The sequence below is a fragment of the Neomonachus schauinslandi genome, chromosome X (assembly GCF_002201575.2).
Source record: "Neomonachus schauinslandi chromosome X, ASM220157v2, whole genome shotgun sequence".
Taxonomy (NCBI): domain Eukaryota; kingdom Metazoa; phylum Chordata; class Mammalia; order Carnivora; family Phocidae; genus Neomonachus; species Neomonachus schauinslandi.
In genome coordinates this window covers 33,572,497-33,582,273 of record NC_058419.1, presented here as the reverse complement: position 1 = coordinate 33,582,273, position 9,777 = coordinate 33,572,497, and the positions used below count along the sequence as shown (strand labels likewise).

At 43.0% G+C, this 9,777-nt stretch overlaps 1 pseudogene; it reads left to right on the top strand.

Moving 5' to 3' along the window:
* Positions 1-1,419: 1,419 nt before the first annotated feature.
* On the top strand, positions 1,420-2,394 carry LOC110576347 (annotated as a pseudogene).
* The last annotated feature ends 7,383 nt before the right edge of the window (positions 2,395-9,777 follow it).

The window sequence follows — 9,777 nt, the reverse complement described above, 5'->3', positions numbered from 1 at the left end:
GTCAAAAGGAATTAATTGAATAAATTATTTTTTCTAACCTGAGATTGAAGATAATAAAAGTAACACATCTGATCGAAATAATGGTAACTTTATTAAATTGTCTTCAAGATTTTAATGAATTTTTAAATAAAGACAAACAACTTATACTGGGGCACCTGGGTGGCTCAGTCGTTAAGAGTCTGCCCTTGGCTCAGGTCATGATCCCAGGGCCCTGGAATCGAGCCCCACATCGGGCTCCCTGCTCAGCAGGAAGCCTGCTTCTCCCTCTCCCACTCCCCTGGCTTGTGTTCCCTCTCTTGCTGTGTCTCTCTCTTCAAATAAATAAATAAAATCTTTAAAAAAAAAAAAGAAGAGAAAAAGAAAAACAACTTATAAATAGCTCCCTAGGGAGTATCATTCTCTAAAATTTAAACTTTAACAAATAAATAAAAAATAGAAATTGAAGTATACTTGACATATTATATTAGTTTCAGAAGTACAACATAGTGATTTGACAATTATGCACATTATGATATGTATACCATCATAAGTATAGTTACCATCTGTCACCACCCATTTATTAAAATATTATTTTTAAAAAATTTTATTTATTTATTTGAGAGAGGGTGGGGAGGGGCAGAGGAAGAAGGAGAGACTCTCAAGCAGACTCTGCACTTAACATGGAGCTGGTGGGGGTGGGGGAGGGCAGCCTCTTGACAGCTCAGTGGGTCCCAGCCCAGATGCGGAAAACTAAGGACTATTGAAAGCACAGAGTTCAAACCCTGGACCCTCTACACCCAAGAGCCCCACATGCAGGTGCCACAGGATGGAGAGGAGTTTGCCAGCCAACCCTGGGACCACGGCCTCCTGTCAACAAGATGGGGACTTTTTAGTTCCTGTCCCTGGTCCCATGGGGGCCCCCCAGTGATCTCCTGCTGCTGGCGGGGCTCAGCCCTATACTTCGAGGGGCTCCATGTGGCCCTGCATCCCCAACCAGGCCAGCACACAGCCCTCTTTCAGCTGGAGGATGAGCGTTTCCCAAGCCTGCCCTCCCTGGCTCTTAGCTATGTGACGAGGCAGCGTCCGCTGTCCCGGGCCATAGGGGCTGTGGCCTCCAGGCCTGTGATACAGCAAGGACCTATTTGACGCAGCTTTAGTGAGGACTCCCTCCCAGACAGCCCAGCTCGGATAGAGTGGCCCAGGGCTAGGAAGTGGAGTGGCAGTCAACCCAGAGGTTTGGAGCCCATGGGGCCGTCAAGAGAAGACCAGTCTGGACCAGGAGCCTCAGGTGTGCCCACATGTGCCCTCCCTCGAACAGGTAGTGATCTCGTATTGCCGAAAACCCCAGCTCTGCCGGGGTCCATTGCTAACAGCCTCAGGGCCTCTAACGGGCAGCTTTATGCCAAGGCACCCACCAAGCCACCTTGAACACCCTCAGTGATGCTCCAGGATGATGTGGATGCCTCCCAACGAACGGTGCGCCCAGCGCCCAAGGAACACCCCCTGGCCATGGCGGCCCAGAAGCAGAGGCCCCATGGTGGGAAGTTGATGAGGAAGAGGAGAAAGAGAACCGAAATTTTGCAAGACCCCAGGCTGCGGTCTCTTTCTGACCCCCTAACAAGCCCTCTTGCCTGCTGGGCCCCCAGAATCGGCCCCCAGAAGCCAAAGGCCTGTTCCCGGCGCACCATCCTGGGAGCGCCGTCCTCTACCTATTATTAGTGGGCTGCCAGACTACAGTCCTTCTAGGAGGGAACCAAGGCTCAGCGGGGTGCCAAGGGGGTCGCCTCTGGCCTGGAGCTGTTCACACTTCCCCATGGGCATTGCTTGAGGTTGGAACTTCTGGAGAGACACGAGGTGCTGGCGCTGGCCTTGCTGGGCTGCGCGCCGCCGCTGGAGGAGCGCGGGGCCACCCTGAGGTGGATGGTGGAGCTGGTGCTGGCGTCGCAGCCAGGGGCAGCAGGGGATCCGCCCGGACTGGCCGCAGACAAGGGCGCCCTGCTCAGGTCCCAGGGGTCCCAGCTGGATCGCACGTGGCGCCAGCTCCAAAGGAGACGCACAGAGGCTGCGCTGGCCTCCGAGCAGGAAGTGAAGCTGCTGCTGTGGGTGCTCAATGAGGGTGGCTGACCCTGCGCCCGGGCGAGGTGGCACTGCCACACGCGGCACCCACGGTGCTCCTGCTGGGGAGCGGGGAACTCTGGGGGCCACGAGAGGAGGCCAGCGAGCAGCTGCTGCACAACCAGCACCCTGCACGTCAGATGGCCCTGCATTTGCCCGAGTTCCACGAGGCGGCAGCCAGGCTCCGGAGAGAGGCTGCTCTGGGGAAGCCGCGGCGTGGGGGCGCCACAGGCTGCACCTCTTGAGAAGTTCCAGCGCAGCCTCAGCGTCCTTTCGCAGCGCCTGGAGCCGGATGATTGAAAGCACAGGCCCCCTTTTTCACACTGGGACACCCAGGCTTTGGCAAACCCCGGCTGACACCAAGGAAGTCGCCCCGAGCCGCTCACACAGCCAATCACGGGGCGGGGGGGGGGGACCCACATTCTGTCTCACAAAATGGAGGGGCAGATTTGCAAAAACCCATCCTGCTCCCTAAAAATGTACATGGATCATAGGGTAAGGGACAGCCTCCTTCCCCACACTAGAAGATCCAGGTGTCCGGAGGCTCTGGATGCCCTATCCCACCCCCTCACCCCACACAAGTATCCTACAAATGGTGACTCTAAGGCTTTTAATGAAAAGAGAACTTACTCGGGGCGCCTGGGTGGCTCAGTTGTTGAACGTCTGCCTTCGGCTCAGGTCATGATCCCGGGGTCCTGGGATTGAGCCCCGCATTGGGCTCCCTGCTCAGCAGGAAGCCTGCTTCTCCCCCTCCCACTCCTCCTGCTTGTTCCCGCTCTTGCTGTCTCTCTCTCTCTCCTGTCAATTAAATAAATAAATAAAATCTTAAAAAAAAAAGAAAAGAAAAGAAAAGAGAACTTACAGATCTCTTACTCAGAAGCCAGAGTTCAAATGCTTTTTTAAAGTCTGTGTGACTTCTAGGGACACCTGTGTGGCTCAGGTGTTGGGCGTCTGCCTTCTGCTTGGGTCGTGATCCCAGGGTCCTGGGATCGAGCCCCGCATCGGGCTCCCTGCTCAGCGGGAAGCCTGCTTCTCCCTCTCCCACTCCCCCTGCCTGTGTTCCCTCTCTTGCTGTGTATCTTTCTGTCAAATAAATAAATAAAATATTAAAAAACAAAAAACAGTTTCTGTGACTTCTAGCAAATGGCTCAACCTCTCTGTGCCTACTTCAACATAAAAGTAAGGCTGTGGGAGCGCCTGGGTGGCTCAGTCAGTTGAGCGTGGGTCTCTTGATTTGGCTGAGATCATGATCTCGGGGTCCTGAGACCCAGCCCTGCCTGGGGCTCCCCGCTCAGCAGGGAGTCCACTTGAGATTCTTTCCCTCTGCCCCTCCTTTCCCTCGAGTGCCTGAGTGCGTGAGTGCGCACTCTCTCTCTCAAATAAATAAATAAATCATAAAAAAAAAAGTGAGACTGTGTTCTTTCTAGGGGTTCTCATGGGGATTAAAGCTCAGTATTTAAATATCATGGGTGGAGAATGCCTGGCCCAGAGTAGGTGCTCAACACTTCCTTTTCTCAGTAAAAGCTGTGGTGAACATGAAAAAAAAAAAAAAAGAGAGAATCTTTCTTTTTCTGACTGTTTTAAGTTTTCAACCATGGAAGAAATTCATTGGTAAATTATATTTTTAAATATCTTCTAAGAATAATAGAAATGTTTAAGTACTAATTAGTAGGAAATAATTTTTTTATTTTTTTATTTTTTTAAATTTTTATTGTTATGTTAATCACCATACATCATTAGTTTTAGATGTAGTGTTCCATGATTCATTGTTTGTGTATAACACCCAGTGCTCCATGCAGAATGTGCCCTCTTTAATACCCATCACCAGGCTAACCCATCCTCCCACCCCCCTTCCCCTCTAGAACCCTCAGTTTGTTTTTCGGAAATAATGTTTTTTAATTTATTTATTTGAGATAGCACAAGAAAGCACGAACAGGGGCTTGGGCGGAGGGAGATGGGCAGAGGGAGAGAGAGAATCTTTTTTTTTTTTAATTTTTTTTTTTTTTTAAATTCCAGGCTTGCTGGCCTGGAATCACAACGAGAGCTGAAGGCAGAAGCTCAACCAACTGAGCCACGCAGGCGCCCCAGGAAATACTTTTTATTGCATTTCTTTTATACGCTAGACAATATGCCATATATTTTACATGTATTTTCTAGTGTGAAAGATGGCTCACTTGTAAAGGATTTATATCAGATAACAATATAAATTTTTACAGTTAAACAAAATAAATTTTAGGGGTGCCTGTGTGGCTCAGCCTTCTGCTTGGGTCGTGATCCCGGGGTCCTGGGATTGAGCCCCACATCGGGCTCCCTGCTCCGTGGGAAGCCTGCTTCTCCCACTCCCCCTGCTTGTGTTCCCTCTCTCACTGTGTCTCTCTCTGTTAAATAAATAAATAAAATCTTTAAAAATAAATAAATTTTAAAATTAGATATGCAAAAAATATTCCATCTTTAAATGAACTACTGAAAGCTGCATAGCAGTAAAGAATCTTGCAGTTCGGGCGCCTGGGTGGCTCAGTCGTTGGGCGTCTGCCTTCAGCTCAGGTCATGATCCCAGGGTCCTGGGATCGAGTCCTGCATTGGGCTCCCTGCTCGGTGGGAAGCCTGCTTCTCCCTCTCCCGCTCCCCCTGCTTGTGTTCCTGCTCTCGCTAGGTCTCTCTCTGTCAAATAAATAAATAAATAATCTTAAAAAAAAAAAAAAGAATCTTGCAGTTCTATTACATACCAGTATAAAAAAAACAATGCCATTAATAATTTTTTTGCCAAAGTCATGAATGTAAAATAATTCTAGGACACCTGGGTGGCTCAGTCGGTTGGGTGTCTGCCTTTGGCTCAGGTCTCAGTCCCAGGCTTCTGGGCTTGAGTCCTGCATCGGGCTCCCTGCTCAGCGGGGAGTCTGCTTCTCCCTCTGCCTGCAGCTCCCCCTGCTTGTGCTCATTCTCTAACAAATAAATAAATAAACCCTTAAAAAAAGTAAAAATAAAAATAAAGGGGCTGATTAACAAATGGCCAAGAAGCACAGAAAATGCTCGACATCACTAATCCTCATAGAAATGCAAATCAAAACCACAATGAGATATCATCTCACACCCATTAGGATTGCTACTATTATTAAAAAAAAAACAGGTATTGGTAAGGTTGTGGAGAAATTAGAAACTTTATGCACCATTGGCAGGAAATATGGTGCAATTGCTGTGGAAAACAATGGAGTTTCTGCAAAGAATTAGAAATAGAACGACCATATGAACTAGCAATCCTACTTCTGGGTATATATCCAAAAGAATTAAAAATGATGTCTCAAAGAAATATTTGCATGCCCATGTTCCTAGCAGCATGATTTGTAAGAGCCAAGAGGTGAAAGCAACCCAAATCTCAGTCAATGGATAAATGGATTTTAAAAATGTAGTATGTACATGCAATGGAATATCATTCTGTCTTAAATAGAAAGGAAATCCAGCCACATGCTACAACATGGATGAAACGTAAGGACATTATACTAAGGGAAATAAACCAATCACAAAAAGACAAATACTGTGTGATTCCACTTATATGAGTCAAATTCATAGAGACAGAAAGTGGAATGGTGATAACCATGGAAGGGGAGAGGGAAAAGAGGAGTCTTTACATAGGCATAGTGTTTCAGATTTCCAATGTGAAAAACTTACATGGAGATGGAGATTTTTTTGCACAACAATGTGAATATACTTAACACTACTGAACTGTGTACTTAAAAATGATTAAGATGGTAAATTTTATGTTAAATATTTTTTACTAGATAGTTTACATTTCTAAATCAATTAATGTTTTTACAACCTTCTCTTTTATTAAAAAAGTGAAACATAAGATGATCTCTAAAATCTTATTGTTTTTCTATATAAAGAATATGCCATTATGTCAATCTTTAAACAATTATTCTACTTAAGAAGAAAAGCATTGCACATTTAAATTGATGAGTATATTCCCTGAAAACATATAAACAGAATAATATTGTCTTTTTAGAAGGTAAACAGGGTGCCTGGGGGCTCCTGGGTGGCTCAGTCGTTACGCATCTGCCTTCGGCTCAGGTCATGATCCCAGGGTCCTGGGATCGAGCCCCGCATCGGGCTCCCTGCACCGCGGGAAGCCTGCTTCTCCCTCTCCCACTCCCCCTGCTTGTGTTCCCTCTCTCGCTGTGTCTCTCTCTGTCAAATAAATAAAATCTTAAAAAAAAAAAAAAAAAACAGGGTGCCTGTGTGCCTCAGTTGGTTAAGCGACTGCCTTCGGTTCAGGTCATGATCCCGGGGTCCTGCTATCAAGTACCACATCGGACTCCCCCTGATCTGTGGGGGGTCTGCTTCTCCCCCTCCCCCTGCCTGCCACTCCCCCAGCTTGTGCTCTCTCTCAGTCAAACGAGTAAATAAAATCTTAAAAAAAAAAGGTAAACAAGGTAAAATTGATAAAGATCTGATGATTTGGTAGGAGAACAGTTGTGATTTTCAATTTGGGTATTGTATAAAGTCTATGTAATAAGGGTAAAAATTAGTTCAAATCCAAATAATTTCTAATGTGTATCAGAAAAATCACAGATTATTCATCTTTTCACCACTTCACAGATAAACTGGTGTTTATGTAAGAAGGAATACTGAAGGAAGTGGATAAGGAATAGCAAACATAACATATTAGTTTCCAGCGTTTTAGAGGCAATTAAATGAATATAAAAAGACTCCAGTAATATGATAGACCAAATGTCAATATCCATAACATTTAGAGAGCTCCTCAGTCAAAAAATTATAAATATCCCCATTGAAAAACAGGCATGGCACACGAAATGTACTTTGCAAAGAAGTAGCAAATAAGCAGTAGACATGAACTAAAAAATCAGCCTCAATAGCTTAATAAAATATGATTTTTTTCTTTTTTTTTTTTTTAAGTAGGCCCCATGCCCAATGTGGTGCTTGAGCTCACAACCCTGAGGTCAAGAGTCCCATGCTTTACCGAATGAGCCAGCCAGGTGCCTCAAAAATAAAATATTATTTTTATGCAAATATTATTTCAGCTTTGTCTGTCATGTTGACAGAAATTTGTTGTAAAATTCTTACTCATGGGGCGCCTGTGTGGCTCAGTCAGTTAAGGGGTTGACTTGATTTAGGGTCAGGTCCCATGGTCCTGCTCCAACTGTGGGGGGAGGGGGAGTGCTTAGTTGAGATTCTCTCTGCTTCTCCCTCTGACCCTCCCCTACTCATGTTCACTCATGTTCTCTCTCTCAAATAAATAAATAAAATCTTTTTTTAATTCTTTTTTTTAAAAGATTTTATTTATTTATTGACACAGAGAGAGAGAGAGAGCACACAAGCAGGGGGAGTGGCAGACAGAGGGAGAAGGAGAAGCAGGCTTCCCGCTGAGCAGGGAGCCCGATGCGGGGCTCAATCCCAGGACCCCAGGATCATGACCTGAGCCAAAGGCAGACGCTTAACCAACTGAGCCACACAGGCACCCCCCTTTTTTTAATTCTTACTCTAAGTATATTTTGGTAAAAGTATTCTGAAGACTTTAACAATATTGTATATCTCTTGAGCTAGTTGTCCCAATTTTTAGAACTACAAAAAAATTTTGCATACCTGTTTTCATCACAGCATTACATCTCCTGTAGCATAAAATTGGAATGAACCTAAATCACCCATAAAAGAGGAATGACTAAATAAGTTATGATATACAATGAAATACTATACAGCTTTAAAAGAATATTTAATAGCTTAAGAAATTATCAAGATGTTTAGATTTAGAAAGGATGTGAATTATATATTCAATGCTACTTTAAAACATTATCTATTTTATTTTTTATTTTTATTTTTTATTAATTTATTTTTTAAAAGATTTTATTTATTAGAGAGAGAGAGAGCACAAGCAGGGGGAGCAGGAGAGGGAGAGGGAGAAGCAGGCTCCCCAGGGAGCAGGAAGCCCAACTCGGGGCTGGAGCCTGACCCTGGGATCATGACCTGAGCCTAAGGCAGATCCTTAACCGACTGAGCCATCCAAGTGCCCCAGCATTATCTATTTTACAACAAAAATATAATATGTGCATGGAATGTTAAATGTTAGCAAGTGCTAAAAAAATTAGATATCATTGGGTGATAGAAGGGATGGTTTTAAACAATTATATGTAATACACTTCTCTCATATATATACTTTTTCATTTTTAAAATGTATGTGATAATATTCCTTTAGGAAATCAGAAAAGCTGAGTTATTTTTAGATGCCCATTTACCATATGAAGTCCTTATTACCAAAGCCCTTCTATATCTTAAAAAAAAAAAAAAAACCCAGGTATGTTAAGATATAATTCACATACCTTACAATTCATTCATCTAAAGTGTACATTATATTGATTATTGAAAGTGTGGTCTTGGTCTTCCAACTATTATTTTTGAATTGTCTATTTCTCACTTCAATTTTGACAGGCTTTGTTTTCATGTATTCGGGGGCTCTGTTGTTACAAGCATATGTTTCTTTACACCTTTACACCATAATACCATTTTTCACAATTCACCATCATTTTTATGATTTTGTACCTGTCTCTCTCCCTACTGTGTCTCAGCTATCTTTGCACGACAGAATCTACTCAAGTACAAGGGACATAATAGTAGTCAGTAAATGTTAAATGAATGAATGAATGAATCCCTTGTTTTGTATTTAGCCTCAAAGACATTCCTGCCATGCTTAATATTTTGACTTCAAGATAGTGATACACAACATTCTCAAAGGCAGTTCCAAAAAGTGCAACTGACATTTGAAAATGTCAAGCTGAATTTGGATAAAATCCCCCTTCCCAATTTCCTTTGCAAATTTCAGTATATGTTATATTCAACTTTATTGTGTGAAAAAATTAGCATAGCTGCAAAGGGTGAGTTCTGTACCTTTGTAACTTTTACTTGTACATATTTACAACACTTATATATCAATTATTTCATTTCTCTTGTATTTTATTTTATTATTTTTTAAAATATTTTATGTATTTGTCAGAGAAATAGAGAAAGAACACAAGCAGGGGGAGCGGCAAGCAGAGGGAGAAGCAGGCTCCCTGCTGAGCAAGGAGCCTGACCTTGGGATGACCTGAGTCAAAGGCAGACGTTTAACCAACTGAGCCACCCAGGTGTCTAGTCTGTCTCTTGTATTTTAGAGTTTAAATTTCCCCACCATTAATGCTTTCGTGGGATGTTAGAAAAAGAAACTGGAACAGAAACAAACAAACAAACAATAGGGTATTATATGTTTTCCTCAATTATTTCTATTCTATTTGCAATCTTCCATTAACCTGGTTTATAACCTAGCATAGCAGGAAATAACAGATTATTTACTTTCTAGGAAAATACTCATGGAGCAATCTTGAAAAATGTGAACACAAGCTTCAATAAAAGTTCCAAGTTTACTGTAAAAACTCTATTATTTTTTTTAAAAGTTAATTAATCCGCTCCTTAATATGATTGTATACTCATACTGCTAAATACTTGGAAATGTATTTGGCTACCTCTTACACAGCAAAAAAGAGTACTTAAAAGAAAGTGTTTTTAAAATAGTCTAACAATATAATTAGTAATCATGTTAGAAATATTAACCTTTAACAAAAGTCTCAGAGGGGCGCCTGGCTGGCTCAGTCAGTAGAGCATGCAACTCTTTTTTTTTTTTTTTTTTTAAAGATTTTATTT